We start from the raw sequence: 17,537 nt of genomic DNA, 5'->3' as shown, positions 1-17,537 counted from the left end.
AGGGAGTGTATGTTCAGCTCCCTTCTGAGCAGGTGTTTAATATTCTGTAAAAAATCTGCAATCATATTAAATTCAGTGGTTATTTTCCTCTCTAGGCAGCAAAACAACAGCACTAGTCACTGATGAGATAAAGAAAACAAAATAAATGGATCACAGTCAGGGTCAGGGTTAAAGTCTGGGTTAGGGTTTGTCTAATTAAGATGTTTGGATAGAATCTACATCTTCAGCATTAATAATAAAATATCCAAATATGCATTTAAAGCTGATTCAGACTTTGGTGTGGTGTTTTAAACAGACATGACCTTTGTAATACTTTCCCATTTACATAACTGTTCAATGAAGTGAAACACCTATTCAGCTGTATCACTTTGTGTTTTTTTTTAATGTAGAAATACTTTTGCTTTCATGTACCACAGCTTTATATTTCCTGTTATTCAGTGTTTTGAGAAAACTCTTGTGTTTCCCAGCTTTAACAACTCTCATACTGGCGGCTCTTTCTACAACACATGTAATCAACAGCTGGATGCGACAGGTTCAAACATGCTGTACCTGGTACCTTTTTATGGCCAGACGTAGGAAGTCACAAGAGGGAAACACATCATTACCAACTTTCTTAAATTTGACTCAAGCTAAGTAAGTGTTTGCTTTTTGCAACCAGAAACTTTTAATTGAGACAAATTCAGCTGCTTATGGTATTGTATTGGTCCACTAAAAATTAACAGGGTCCTAATTAGGTCACATTTAATAATATTTGGATTTTTGTTAACCCACTCATTTGAGAAAAAGTTCTCAACTTTACACTTTTATTGTTCCTTGTAGGGGGACAAAGAACCCCGAGGTTCAGGCCTATGCACAATATCACAGTTTTAATGAGGTGATAGTCAAATTTTGCTGTAAGTAGGAATCAACAAAATAAAGAGCAGAGTGATATCTATCACTGTTTGGGTATTTCAATGTGGAAGAAGCGGGACAGTGATCACTTGAGGAACGTCTAATAAAACCAGATTGATCACAGAATAGCTTTATCCACCAGGAATACTGGGATAAACTAAAGTGAAACCATTTGTTATGTAGCAAGGAGCAATAAGGACTTCAATGCTCTGAGGGGTCATTTGATCACTGATAAAAACTTAGTTAAAGTGATTGACAGCCACAGTTTTGGACTGGATTGGATCGCAAATATAAATTTACTTGGCTGCCTTTTGTTGGCTTGCTATTGTGTGAAAATGGTGGCGCAAACTGGCTTGACGCACTAACTTGATGTACGTTCAGTTGAAATATCGCTTTTGAGATATTTAAGATATCATTTTACTACAGTGCCTCACTGACTTGAAATAGCATGAAATTTGGCAAAACATGCTGTCATGAAGAAATGCTGCCCAAGACAGTTTGGCTACGTCAATGCTGATTTTCACACAGCATCTTCTTTTATAACCTATAGTCATCCTTTTACAAACATCCAAACTGTAGCTAATTTATCATTTATTTTGCTTTGTGTTACTTTACTTTAGCTTTTTTTTGTACAGACATTAATAGTTTCATGCAAACTGATTGGTTACTAATATTTGTTTTCTATTGGACGACATCTTGTGAAACAATAAGGAATTAATCACAGTGCAAACACACAACTTTCAGCATCTTTCTGAGCAACTGATGGAAAGTTTACTGAGTTTGCACCTTCAGGTACTTGATTTTAGGAGGATTCCTTGATTAAAAACTCCAGATGCTGAACTTCAAACAATGACCGTTAACTTCACTTCAATTAACACTTAACCTTTTTTTGTTTATGTGTTTTGTGATTAAACCTCTAAAACTCAAGTTTGCAAGTGATACCCAACACTCATTAATTGCATTAAGAAAGGCAAAGTTAAATAAAAAGCACTAGTCAAAGGTAAGATTCAAATGGTCAAAATGACTTGACAGTAACAATGTTACCAGCACATGCCAATGCTAAAACAATGCTGTGATATCTTATATCTAAAAGTGCATTTGAAAAAGAGACTGACACATTGCCATTTGGAAATAAGTCAGTTTTCTGTGGTGGTAGTGTGATTTAGCATATTCAAAAGGTGGTTTGACAAAAGTTTAAAGGCTGAAAGGGACATTGTGATGTAACAACAAATCGGAAGCTGCTCAGCTATCCAGAACCTTTGAATATGGGAACTATAACAATTGGTTTATAACACTGAGCTGCCTAAAACTGCTGGACCTTTTACCTGATCTTACTTAGCAAAGTTTGGGGAATCCTACATCACCTTTGACAATGGATGTTTTAATATTCATTATGCATTTACAAAAGTTTACATACCGTCCTACTATTCAGATAGACAAAAAGTTCCTCCATGGACAACTTGTAATTATCCCAATCTGAAATGGCAAAGGAGGCCCAGTTGGTTCATATAAAATAATTAAGCAACATAGCAAAAGCAAGAAACGTTTTACTTTGCTCTTCAACGTAGTTAATGCCATTATGGGGGAGTAGCTTTATCACAGATCCCATAACACCACAGGGAGTGTTTCCATGTTTTAATCAGGTGCTAAGTGGCTTCAGCTCAACCGTGGATGGCTGTACCTGCAAAGAGCTTTGGCTGCTGTTTAATGAGGAATCACATTTAGCTCTGCCTCCGAGTGTGAATATCAAACACATCTCAAAGTATCTCTCTCACTCTGTTTTTTTTCTCCCCTCATCACCCCGTCCTGCTTTAGGCCTGGAGGTTTTCATTTTTGATGATGGCACCGTGAAAAGACAGACTGGGAGACAGACTGAAGCCTGGTGGATGGCTGCTGTGTACTGCTGCGTGTGTGTGTATACAATGGCTTCGGCAAATGGGTTCAGAGCATGTTTGCGGCTGTTTTGAGTATTTTAAAATATGAGAAGCATCCAGACGATTGTTCTGGCCTTGTGTTGAAGAAATTAAATTAGATTGGCGTTAAAAATAGGGTCTTCTTTCACAGAAAGTGCAGTTTATCCAGCTTCTTGCAAAAATTTTAATCAATCATGTCTCTCAGCACAGTCTACCTAAAAATACACATTTATATTATTTATATCAGTGTCCAGATTAGTGATTTCAAGCTCCAGACAATTTGGGAACAAGACTAACAAAACGAGTTTCAATGTATTGTACAGTGATTATGCTGATATAATTTTATGTTGACAAAGTAAATATTATGAACTACATAAATATTACTAGATTAAAACATTTTAAAAAAAATCAAATCTTGTGCTTCCCTGTTTAAATCAAATTATGGACATATGGGCATCAAATTAAAAATGCATAATCAGGCACAATTAAATCCTGTTTTACCATACCTGGCTCTTTTTCCACAGTGATATGTACATTTGTGTTTCCAACGTGTGTAACAACAGATAATTGAGCAGGTTCCGGGTAACCTTTGCTAAACAGCAATGTGTTCGGTAATGATGATGTCGACACAATAACCTCTGCTGATATGCAGGCCAGATGGCCAGCCAAGTTGCCCATTCAGAACCCTGCTATGCTCGGTGAGAGATAGTGACAGCCTGTGTGTGTATGTGTGTGCGACTGCATATGTGTGCCTGTTGTTGTAACACGTGCAATTCATAGCAAGTAAAGCAGAATAATGCAATATGAAAGCCTACCAGAGGAAAAGTGCTGTTTCTTTTTTTGTGTGTTTGTGTTTGTACTTGATGTTGTTGTCATAGGAATATCAAGACTATAGACTGGAAATAGAAGATGTACACATGGAGAAAAAAAGAAGGTGAGAAAATTTTCTATAGATTTCTCAACTTTTGACTATTTTGTGAACTTGAGTTTTCATGTTTGCCTAATTACAATATTTTTTTTTAAAAACAAACTTTAAAAATGCATGTTAAGTTAAAGTTAAATGTCCCTTGGCAGGTTTTGTTTTCTTCCTTATTTGTTATTGCAGATCGATCTACATAATTGGTTTGGCACAGATTTTTACACCAGATGCCCTTCCTGATGCAACCCTCCCATTTATCTAGGCATGGAACCAGCAGGACCAACTACCTTTTGCTTGTTAGGCAAATGTGCTAACTCCTACACTGTGGAAGCACATAGTGTTTTAGCTAACATTCAGCTGTGTCCTCTTAATTTTATTTATTTAGCATTTCTTCAGCATGCTACAATCACTGTAGGGAAAACAGTGGTCGGAGACTACAGAACGATCCAAGTTATTGTGACCACGTTGAAGGAAATTGCTTGCGTGAAATGGTGGCTTGACATATCTGACCAGGTCTGCAACCCCTTGCAGTTGGTCCTTAAAGTGTTTCTGATGCATGAAGATAATGAACTAGTTTTAAGTTAGAATTAGTCTGCTATAAATTTGTGATTAAATGACATGCAATCTGTTTGTAGTAATACTATGATTAACTGTGATAAATCCGCTGCAGTCTGCATACACAGAAATTCACATTAACTACTTAGATTCAGAGTCTAGCTACAACCTCATAGATCTGAATCAGAAATTCCTCCACAAGCAGTGATGTAGTTCCTGCAACCAGGTGAGTCAAGTCACAAAGAGATGAGTTGAACTCTTTGGAGCAGACTTATTTCAATGTGCTGGCAATCTGTCAGCATTTTTGAGCCTTTCATACTGTTAATATTTCACGCTCACAGTGTTGTGTGAATCCGCTTTGACCCTGGCTATGAATTCCTTTATAATAAATCTCTATACCAAAATTCTGAACTACAGCTCTGATGAGGATGTATAAATAGCCTATCTGGCATTAATGAATATATAATTAATCCCCAATAAATGTTTCAAAGAGCAGGGAGAACGTATTTCTTTAAGACTTCAGTACACTCTTTTGTAGAGAAAAAACATCTACTATGACGCATTATCCTTTAGACATGAAAACATAATTGGCGTAATAATTTAAATATATTTTTTGAAAGTGAAAGTTGCAAGAGCACACTGGAACGGTTGGGATTTATTACATTCAATTTAATTAATTTTATTTATATAGCGCCAAATCACAACAAAAGTCGCCTCAAGGCGCTTTATATTGTACAGTAGATACAGAGAAAAACCCAACAATCACATGACCCCCTATGAGCAAGCACTTTGGCGACAGTGGGAAGGAAAAACTCCCTTTTAACAGGAAGAAACCTCAGACAGAACCAGGCTCAGGGAGGGGCGGGGCCATCTGCTGCGACCATATAATTTGTATATAATTTATTATACAACTGTTAAACACAAACATTATCAATATTAATGGAAGATTAATTAATACTTAAAACCAAATGTGTTCAAAGCAGTGGTAGGAAACCCTGCATGCACATGTGTTTCCCACACTCACTGACATGGCAGCTCAGGTACCTTTACAATCTTATGACCCCTCCCGACCCCTCTTACAATCTGTCTTTTCATCTCAGTTTAATCTCTAATTTCTTTATTTTTACATTATTTTGTTACATTGCAGATGCTTTTGCTTGCAGGTGCAGAGCTTGTTTCTGTGTCGGCGCACCCTCTGAACTCTAGATGACCACTGTTCCTTCTGTGCCATCGTATACGATCACTCCTATGCTGTTTTATGTCACTGGTTCAAAGACCAGCAGGCGTCTGTCTCTGCGGCAACCTTGCCAAATGTGATGGGGACGCAGACAGTTCTCGTGACACTAACCCATAAAAATACACACAGACGTGGCATGTAGACTTTCATAATTTCTAAATCCCCTAAAGCCACCGTTTTCCTTCATTTGACCCACACTGGTGTATCTAAAATTCATCTAGATATAGATCGAATATGACTTAATGTACAAAATCTGTAGCACCTGTAGAACAGGATAAAAGTCGAAAATATTTAAATTCTTGTGTATTTTAGGTGACTTTAATAAAAGCCATCACATTTCTGGGTAAAAGAATTACATATATATGTTTTTTACTGCTATCAAATGTCAAAAAAGGTTCAATTTCCTCTGAACTGTATGTAAGGGTTAAATATTACATATTTACCGGGGACTCTTTATTTATTTGATTTTTACTGTAGAGTAAGATTCTGTGCAGACTAACGGCAGAACTGATAAAAAAATGCATGGGTTGCAGGGTTGCTAAGTAAAGCAGTATAATACAACAGGCTCAGCATTTGCTGCAATGCCAACTGACACATCACAGCAGATATTTCTTTGCAAAACAGTAAAACTAAAGGCAGAATTTTTGTCATTGTGAGATAACTGTCCAATGTCGTAAAACCTTATGATCTTGTTTTGTTTTGTTTTTTTCCTATTTCTGGGTTGATTTTATACTGAATACTAATAATGCACGCTTGGTTTGCTTGTGAGTGTTTACAGCAGCAGAACAGTATACTGTACGCAGAATTAATAAACTACACGGGGCATATATACAGAGTAATGAATGAGAGTGTCACCAAGTACAACAGTGTGACTTACTGATGCGTTTTTAATACTTACTGCACACCAGTGGAAGAATGTCACTGGAATTGGCTATGTTAGGCTTTTGCTACACAGGCATTACTTCACAGAAGAATGAATTCATTGTCCATGTTGGAGAACAATAAGGCAAAATACAAAATCTCCTCTGCCATATCAATCAGTATTCTCATGGTTGTGATTTTGCTTGTTATTTATTAATTTCGATGTAATGGGACAAACTATTTTAGCAGTGAAAGCACAAGACAGAAGAAACAAGGAGAAATCTTCTGTTTCTGTGAGATTCTGGGGAAATATCAAAGCTGTGCGAGCAGGTGAGGAGAAATCTGGAAAGCTCATTGGGTTCTTAACTTGTCAGAGCAATCCAGGTCCTCCCCTAAGGGCGAGCTGGCTACTGGCATTTTTCCTGCAATTTGTTATGAGAGTGAGTTTACATTTTGATTTAATAAGGCCCATAGGTATGGCCTCAAACAAGAATCAATCATCAGGATGGAGCAAATGAGCCTCTGGCCAGCTGAGAAACAAGTTGACCGGCTGGGATCAGAACAGCCAGGACTAACTCAGTCATTCTATTTCCCATTCTCTCTCCTTTCCTTTCTTTCCTCTTTCTTCTTTTACGCACACATGCACGCACGCACACACACACACACACACACACACACAAGGACATACGGAGCTGACGTGTGGTAGAATTGCGCCAGTCCATATCAGTCATAATAGAGCTGGTTTCCATTTAAACCAGCTATCAAAGACTTTGTCTACCCTCATGATTGTTAGAGGCACATGAAGGAAACTGTTTCACGTGAATAAAATATGGCTTTCTTACGAACTGAATGAATTCAAATGCGTTTTAACCACTGAATCGCTTGCTGCCTGGAGACATCAGAGCCTGCAGGGCCATACTTCTCTGTGTTCCATTTCTCATTAGCGTCTAATACCTCACTCCCCTCGATATGGCCCTGAAACCTCCTGATGGAACATTCATAATTGATTCTGATTTGAGACCCTCATTACCAACAAGTGACTCTGTATTGGTGTGTGCACATTCAGTTCCAGAGGGCAAGTCCTTTGGAGTGTGAGTTTAAGCGTCAAGTTCACCCCTCGTCTCGGTTTGTGCGTCTCACAAGGAAAGAGAGTTTGTGAAAGAGAGGAAGGTTTGACATCCTTTGGAGTGTGAATCTTACTTTCTTTTCGTCTCATTTCCTTTGTTGCACACGTACACACACGCACTGATACACACTAACGCACGCACACGCAGGCACCTGTCTTCGACTGCTCTTTTGGAGCTCATCTTTTCCTTTTTTTTCTGCATCTCACACAAAACAGAAGCTGCAGGATGGTCTGTTTTGCAGATGGAGGCAAAACGGTAATGATATCAAAACCGCCTGGGTGACATTTACAGAGGCAAAGTATTTTCACAAAAAAAAGAGAAGAAAAGAAGATACAACAACAACAAATAAACAGCAGCCAGGAAAAAAAACGGAGCTGTACAATACATAGCGTTTCCATGTGTAATTTTCTCTCTTTGAGGGTTTGATTGAGACGAAACATCTCCTCAGGAGTGCTCCATCTTGAAAATAAATTCTAGTTCCTTTAGTAAGCGGAGGGGCCAGGGACTGGTTCTCTTGACACTGGAAACACTACACCCATGTGATGAGATAACAAGCTTAGTGGCCCTGACCTTGCCTAATGGCACTTCTGTCATATTTACCAAATGGTATTTGAAGCAATCAGACGAGGTGACTAGATTGACAACAAAGCAATCACACCCACACAGATCTGTGCTCATCCGGCAGATTTTCCCAACCACAACCTGTTCGTGACGCAGGGCGAACCAGAAGGCTCTCATCACCGGCGCACCAGGCTCCCTCTCTCGCCTGTCAGGGCAAGGGCACCGTCAGCTCTTTGTTCTCCACTCTGACTTCATCACACATGATCAAATCAGAGCATGAATGTTTAAACAACAGGTTACACCATCCCCACCTTTTTTTCTTCCCCTCTTCTCTTTCCTGCCTCCTTTTTTGTTAAATGCTGGAATGTGAATTAAGTCTTTAGGCGATATTCTCGTCTCCATCTCTGATGCTTTCCCCGCCCGCGCAGGAGTAACAGCCATAACAGCCACAACAGCAGCGGCAGCAACCATCAAAATTCTGAGAATCATCCAGTTCGGTCCCTAAAGGGTTGCCCTCTTTTGAGGACAGCCTTTAAAATGGCTTTTGGTCTTGTCAGCCATGCTAATACAGTGTAAGACGCTGAAGAGATAAATACCTTGGTGACAAATAAATGCGTTGTAAAAGGGGCATTAATCGCAAGCTTTGTGAGACGTGTGTCCTTATGACAAAGGAGGGAGACATTTGTCAGTCTGTTCCACAGATGGCCCCACAGAGCCCTTGATGAATCACCTCCACCTTGCTTTAACTGGCCGCAGAGGCAGCTGCCCCACGGCCACTCAATCTGCAGCCGTCTGGCACCCAATCTACTACACGGTAGTAGAAAAAAAAGCAAAACACACACACTTTTCACTTTGTCCTTTTCACTTCCTTAACAGGAATACCTTGTTTAGGGGGATATAACCTCCCATTTTTTTCTTGTTTTGCTTTTTAAAAAAAAAAAGAAAAGAAAGAAATGACGGTGATCACAAACAATTTTTAAGAGCTTGGCCATCATTTTTGTTTTCCCTTGCAAATAAGTCTTACAAACTTAAGGGTTTTGTTAAAGACCACTTTGACAGTTTACTCATGTTTCTTGGCCCATTTTCACTAAATGCTCCCAGCACTTAGCCATTAACTCGGTACATTTTTATCACTGTGGACACGACCGATGGCCATATAACAAAAAATACATACAAGCTGAGATAAACGGAAATTAAGTTTTAATGACCTGAAGGAAATATCTTCTATAATTCATACCCACTTCCATGGAAAGTGCACTGGCCCTATTAACCGATAAAGCCATAAGTTGCAGCCCACTGATTTGCTGTTGTCAAAAATTTTATGTTTAACTACTGTGCATATTTTAAAGTGTATACATTGTCAGTGTATGATGAGTTTTTGAGCCCAGCATTGCTTTTTCTTTTCTTTCTTTACAGGAAATGTTTGATCCCGACAGTATTGTTCTGCTCAGTTTTCCACAAGACACGGCCCAACATAAGTTACTAACTACTCCGCTGCTGTTGCGGTCCGAGACATTTCTGTCATGGACCCGGGAAGTGAACCGCTCTCGTGCTCACAGAGCAGAGTGGTCCTGGCTCCCTTAATTGGTCATGTAGTTCACAGCGGATGTGATTAATCACTGGCCAATTAGCCACTGGCACCTGTGCCAACGCTGGAGAAGGCTGGGAGTGCAACTCAAGTGAGAGTCACTACCACTCAACTCACTTGTTCTTTAAAACTGTTTTAATGACTTTCCCACTTCATGTTTTATTTTTATTTCTCCAGTGCTCAGCGTATACTGCAAAGGACTCCCTGCAAGCGAAAATGATCAATTATGCATGCCATTAAATATGCATATCTCTGCCTTTGTTTATTCTATTGGAGTACACTGATATTTCTTTTTCTCCTCCCAATAATTTAAAAGGAAAATTAAAGCAGGCTCTTTCTTACTTATAACCAAGCGCCTGATGCTCTTAAGCTTTGACAGTGTTGACGAATATGACCCACAGATGACTTCCTGTGTGACATCACTGCTAATCTCCTTTCCGCTTCTGTCTGTCAGCCAATCAATACCGTCTCCGTCCCCCTACCAAGCCCACAGGGACACTTCCCTTGGCACCTCGGAGTATCTAAATCCTTTTACAGTGAAGCCTTCCGCCCGTCTCACAGCTGACTGATGATCCTGTATTACACGTTGAACTGACACAGAGAATAGGCACTTGATGGAAATCCTCCATCCAGAGAGAGAGAGAGTGAGAGAGAAAGCGAGAAAGGGAATAGGGGAGAGAGAAGGAGGGAAGCGTCTAAATGCCGGCTTGGGACAGATGCCTAGTCTACTCATGACTCAAAGACATGTGTTGAGGCTGGAGGTTGGAGGGATTAGAGTGCATAATAGATTTTAGAGCAAGGGAGCACTGGTGCAGCCCCAATTCAAACACTGCCTGGGGCCTATAAGCTTCCCAGATTGCAGGAGAAATAATAATACCTTATTCCTTTTTTTTCCCTGCTAGTGAAGAGTCACTAATAGTCTCTTAGGAAAATCCCAGACTAGCGTCAGACGGCCCAACTTTGTTTCGGTTCAAAGGGTTTTCCTCGACCATTGTTGCCTTGCCAGCGTCTCATTGTTTAGATCTCCAAGAGTTCCCTCTCGACGACGCACGTCAAGTGTTTCTCTTCAGCTTTAAAAGACACCCATCTGCTCTGCGCTTGTATCTAAAACTAAAAGTAAAATCTCAGCTAAGAGTCCTACTGTTACTTACTTAATGATGATAATTATAAGGGCACAGTGTTGCTGCTCTTTCTGTTTACCGAGTGTTTGTTTATCTCAGTGTTGAGGATCTGCGGTGAGTTAATGTGATCTGAGCAGAAAGATTAGGCCCTGACCGCTGACCCTAAACACCACTAAGCCACATGGAGACAGATAGCGCTATTAAAGTACCATAATGGAGGGAGAAAAGTGACACCAATTAGATTAAATGTGCTAGATATTCACCAGGCCTTTTTCCCTTCTAATTTCTCTTGGCAGAGAACCAGCAAGCAACTCAGGCTGGATAACAGAAGATAATGATCTCATTACAGTACACACTTCTTTTACTCTGGAAAGAACCTAAGAGAACATGGGAGCCTCAACCATGACTGACATACAAATACACACACACACGGGCATTGGTCAAATAGTACACTCAGCTGAGGCAACAACAAAAAAAAAAATCTTGTTCACAGCCTGCATGATATCTGAGTGAATATTTAATTCAAGACCAGACAGACTATCTGAGGAAAACCAGAACATGCTACAGCTTGTGCTCCTTGAATTATTAAGCATTTTAAAGTCTTACCCATCCCCAAAAGTTCCCACTGCATTAATTAAAGTAGTTCAGCTGGAGAAGCTATGTAACATTCCCCTTGATGAAGGTAGACAAGGTACAACCATTACATTGCACTCTGGAGAGCATTTATGCTTGCCAGAGCTCTGCGTGCCCGTGTTGTCTTGTCTATAGACTAGAATATGAGATTTTAAAAAGCGGGACTAAGTAAAAGAATATTAACCAAGTGCCCCGAGTCACAAAGCGGCAGCAATAACCATTACTGTAATAGGAATAAGGTGGCGGTTTTGAATTCCTCAAACTGACTAGAGCAGGGGTTTTTTTAATATCCAGACTGCCTGTGGTCGTCGATCTGTCATGACACAGCTCATGTATAATTATTAATAGCTACAAAAAAGAGCCTGCCTTGCGTTTGCTTTAGATATTGCTGTGTCTTTTCAGTTTTAAAGAACAGATCAACATTTAAATGAATCTGTCGCTGAGAGGTAGATTAGAGAATCAATGCCACTGTTTTTTGTGACCCACCACGGGTCAGTTTACAATCTAGGAACCCAGTGGCTATTGTTTTATGATGTAGCCTCTGTGGACCATGATTATTTCAGAGCTTCAGGTGTAGCCAATGGATATCTAGACCAAAACTTTCCTTTTCATACACTGATTACTGTTTATTAATTCAAAGGCAAAATGGCCTTGAGATATCAGATGGTTATGAGATTGTATTTTATCCCTAAAAAAAACAAAGTGTTTTGAGGCTTTATACTTTGAGGTATAAGTTGTCATCGGTGACAAACCAAACCTCAACCCCGACTCCAACACCAGCACTAACTGTAAATCTAATATGTGCAGCACCATTTAGCTGTGTATCTCAGGTATTCAGCACTGGTGCACATTTTGAGCTACGAGCATGCTTGTTGCTAAATGCTGTGGTCTGATTGCTCAGATCTGTTTATGTGGATCAGAAGAACGGGCCATTCGATCCTTATACAACCATTGCAAGAGCTTGGTCTGTAGAGCCGGCAATAAGTCAAACTCTGGTGGGTGATGGGCTCCGCCAAGGCTGCCGATTCTGTTCATAATTTTTATGGACAGAATTTCTAGGCGTAGCTAAGTGGAGGAGGGCTTTCACCTGGGTGATCTCAGGATCTCATCTCTGCTTTTTGCAGATGATGTGCTTCTGTTGGCTTCTTCAGGTGATGGCCTCCAGCTCGCACTGGAACGCTTCGCAGCTAAATGTAAAGCGGTAAGAATCAGCACCTCCAAATCGGAGGCCATGGTCCTCATCCGGAAAAGGGTCGAGTGCCCACTCCGGGTGAGAGACGAGTTCTTGCCCCAAGTAGAGGAGTTTAAGTATCTTGTTCACGAGTGATGGGAGAAGGGAGTGGGAGAATGTCAGACGGATTGGTGCTGCGGTTTCAGTGATGCGGATGCTGTACCAGTCTGTTGTGGTGAAGAGAGAGCTGAGTGTAAAAGCGAAGCTCTCAATTTACCGGTCGATCTACGTCCCTACCCTCACCTTGGTGACAAGCTGTGGGCAGTGACCGAAAGAACGAGATCGCGGATACAAGCGGCAGAAATGGGCTTCCTTCAAAGGGTTGCTGGCCTCTCCCTTAGAGATAGGGTGAGAAGTTCAGACATCCGGGAGGGGCTCAGAGTAGAGCTCCTTGACATCGAAAGGAGCCAGTTGAGGTGGTTCAGGTATCTGACAAGGATGCCTCCTGGACACCTGGGTGAGGTGTTTCGGGCATGTCTCACTGGGAGGAGGCCCTGGGGCAGACCCAGGACACGCTGGAGAGATGATATGTCTCGGCTGGCCTGGAAATGCCTTGGTGTTCCCCAGGACAAGCTGGAGGAGATGGCTGGGGAGAGGGACCTTCTCTGCTTAGGTTGCTGCCCCCGCGACCAGTGTTGGTCAAGTTACTTGAAAAAAGTAATCAGTTACTAATTACTTCCCCAAAAAAGTAATCCCGTTACTTTACTGATTACTTATTTTCAAAAGTAATTAATTACCTAGTTACTTTTTAAAAACACCATTTACAACCTGAATAGGTGATAAAGCAATCGATCTTTCAGCCCAATTCTACTTTTTCTGCATAATCCATCATACAAAATGTAATCAAATGGAAAAGTCCTTTTTTAAAACTTGTTTTATTAGTTTTAATCTTTTAACTTTATGCATCAAGCAAAAATTTAATTATATGCAACATTCTCTGACTGGAAGAAATTTGTTTAATATTTAAACCTATTTTCTGCACATTCCAGCACATAATTTTTTTTTCTGCAAGTAAAACACAGCAGAAAATAAATAAAGTCAAAGACTAGCAGTCCTTTTTCTCTATTTTCACCTGTAAAGCAGGAGTGGGGTGGCGGAGGTTTACCCTGGTGCAGGTGTGCCGCAGCGGTCAGTGGAAGAATCCGCGAGTTTCTCTGTGAATTTCCCATTACGTCGTTGCGCACTCGACGGGGGGTTTTTTGCTGTAAAAAGAAGTTTTCTTCCCACGCACAACAGACGCTAATGTTTTTGTCACTTTTTATGGAATCAAACTCAAAGTAAGGTCAGTACTTCCACGCTTTAAACGCTGCACATTCATACTCTCTCCCGCACTCGATATATTATCCATTGTTGATCTGCATACAGCTGTTGTCACGAATGTCGCATTCGCTTACGTCACTGTCATGAGACATTCTCGCAAAAAATCATTTCGGCAATTTATATTAATATTTCAGTTTAGGACTGACTGAATATTGCTCAACCGGTCCTGAATGTGAAAAAAAAAATCTAATCAAATCTTGCTTAGTGGCCATTTGGTGTGATACATAAATCACTCAGCTCCAACTTTATTCTTTCTTTTAAACAAAAGTTCCATCTTGAATAACAAATGTTTCACTTCCGGGGTCAGGCACTGTGCAGAGACTTTTCTGTTCATTGTCCGCCAAACTTTGAATAATTCTGACTCTCAGCAGATGCCACAAGTTAAAAGCCGTGAGTCACATTTGGTCTGATGCGTTACTGGGTCATTGTAGTCCATCTGCTCTCATAAGACACTGGCACTTGGGTTGCCAGCCTCCCACCGTTTTGACTGTACTCATTTGTAGTGTTTAGAGTGCATTCATTAGGGTTGAGAGGAGCACATAAAAATAATTCACCAGCAATGAAATTCCCTCTTTCTGTTCCAGCTAACAGTTTGGACACTGCTGAGTGGTTTGAGCACATCTCTTATTTAATTTGAAATCACTGCATACTGTAAATGACAGATATTTGTGATTAAACAGTTTAGATCATCAGCAGACATGTAAAAAGCTAAAACTTTGCCCCTACACCCCACCCCACCCTTTTTTCCTGCACGTGTGCTTCTCCCTGTGTGTTTCTGCTTGTGTGTGCTTCTCTTACCTCTTACTGAGTCCATCAGCGGTCTCACTTGCACCACTATCCAGTCAATCATTGCCAGATCTTTCCATTTACCTACTAATGCTAGACCTGCCAAGTATTTTGCTTAGTTCTTCATTTCCTTGAGAACTTGCGTTTGAGTAATCTTGTATTTCCTGCACTTGAGGTCCACTTCTCAACCTGCCTGCTTCAGCCAGCCTTGCTTTACCTGCCACACCATCTCTCTCTGTCTGCCACTCCACTCTGCCTCTCATTCATTCATCCAGGCACTTTCTCCACTCCCTGCCTTTTCAGACTTGCAGTCTTGAGCCATCTTTAGTCCTAGGCCTTTCACCATACCTCTCCATTTCTAACTCCATTATTCCAGCTATAAATCCTGTTCAGCTTCTACTCCAAGTTCTGCTTTTGAGTCCCAAATTTTATGAACAGGCAGCTGAAAAAAAGAAAGTTAAGTTACTAAGGTCTTGCTGGAATATAAGATAAACCTAAAATCCGAGTGATCGACTTTGTATACAGTGTTAATTTTGCCAACCAATAATTTTTGTCATAGTTTTTGTTAATGACCATTTTTTTCTGACAAAAACAAGATGACACCTAAGTAAAAACGGATACACAAAGACACTTTCGTCAACAAATAAAAACTAGATAAAAATGTTCTGGAGAGATGAGATCCAGTCAGAACTAATAAAGTTGTGTAGAAAGTAAGGACAAGTTTGGACATGATTGAATCGGAAGTAATCTTCTTGTGCTGATAGGTTCGAGGAGTACATTTGATTTGCTCCCAAGAAACAGTTTGTGAGGGAGGTTTCAGCTACTGTAGCTTCCATGCTCCATGTTTCTTGTGAAAATAAATCAAATCAAATTCAAATTCAAATTTTATTTGTCACATACACAGTCATACACAGTATGATATGCAGTGAAATGCTTACATAACTGCTCGTGACCTAAAGAAAAAAAGAAAAGGCTATGAATAAGATAGGAAATAAATATGAAAATTAAAAAGGGTAAATTTAACTAGGAAGGAATAAAATAAAATAAAATAGAAAAATTAAAGTTAAAAATGAAATAACTGTACAACACAAATTAGAATGAAGGGTCAATTTAACTGGGAAAGAATAAGATAAAATATATAAATTAAAGTGGAAAATAAAATAACTGTACAACAAAATACACAATACAACAAAATACACAATACACAGTATAGAAATGTATAAGAATGTATGAGAAATATATATATATATATATATATATATATATATATATATATATTCTTCGATACCCAACATCCACAATAACGGCGAAACAACTAGTAGCTCAGTGTTCCATCATTCGAAAGAAGGGACTGCTCTCACAGCTAGAGATTGACGAGGTACAACATAAATGCTACGGCAAGGAGGAGTCAGGACGCCAGGTCAGGGGGGAGATATCATCACCCCCACCCGAGATTGGGTACATAGCCCCAAGTACGACAGGAGAAGGACCGTTGAGTCCGAGAGGAACTGATCTGAAATATAGGATCATGGCCAAGCTTGAAACCTGGATCCCCCGAAGCCGGTTACCAAGATTACGTGAAGTACCCTCAGAAGGTCTGCTAGAGGATGTTAATGCAGCACTACGGACGATACCTACAACCACAATTACCGACACTAACAAACTGATCTACAATACGGCAGCAGTGATCAGTGAGATGCTTGGCTACAAGTTGAACAGCCACAAGGGGCAGTACCCTCCATGGAGAAGGAGGCTAGAGGGCAAGATCAAAGTAGCACGGAGGGAGGTTAGCCAACTAACGGAGTTGCAGAAAGGTGTGACAAAGAAGGTGCATAAGAAATACAGCAAGCTGTCCATACCTGAGGCCTTGGAAACTGCCAAGCAAAGACTCACAGCCTTGGCCAGCCGCTTGAGGAGGTACACCAGAGAGATAGAAGGCAGGAGAATAAACCAGCTGTTCTCCACAGAACCAGCAAAGGTGTACTCTCAGTGGCAAGGGAACAATAATAAGAGAACAGCACCACCAAGGCTGGAGACGGAGCAATACTGGAAGAGCATATGGGAGAAGGATGCAACCCATAACGGCAATGCTCAGTGGCTAGTGGATCTGAGGGCAGACCATAGCGACCTCCCTGAACAGGGTCCAGTAACCATCACAGTGGCAGATATCCAAGAAAGGGTCTCCAGTATGAAGAGTTGGACAGCACCAGGGCCCGACATGGTTCACGCCTACTGGCTAAAGAAGCTGACTGCACTCCACGAGCGTCTGGCAGCACAAATGAACCAGCTGCTAGTTAACGAGGGACACCCGGAATGGCTAACCGAAGGTCGGACGGTCCTGATCCCCAAGGACCCCAAGAAGGGACCGGTCCCCTCCAACTACCGACCAATGACCTGCCTCAGTACTACACGGAAGCTCCTGTCAGGCATCATATCGGCTAAGATGAACAGGCACATGGGTCAATACATGAGCGGGACACAGAAAGGAATTGGCAAGAATACCAGAGGCGCAAAACACCAGCTACTGGTAGACAGAACAGTCAGCCGAGACTGCAAGACCAGGCTGACCAACCTGTGCACTGCCTGGATTGATTACAAGAAGGCCTATGACTCAATGCCCCACAGCTGGATACTGGAATGCTTAGAATTGTACAAGATCAATGGGACCCTAAGAGCCTTCATCAGGAACTCAATGGAGATGTGGTGTACAACACTAGAGGCCAACTCCAAGCCCATAGCACAAGTCACCATCAAGTGTGGGATCTACCAAGGAGATGCTCTGTCCCCACTGCTG

This window comes from Neolamprologus multifasciatus, chromosome 9 (genome assembly GCF_963576455.1).
Source record: "Neolamprologus multifasciatus chromosome 9, fNeoMul1.2, whole genome shotgun sequence".
In the NCBI taxonomy this organism is placed as follows: Eukaryota; Metazoa; Chordata; class Actinopteri; order Cichliformes; family Cichlidae; genus Neolamprologus; species Neolamprologus multifasciatus.
This window is presented reverse-complemented; position numbering follows the sequence as displayed.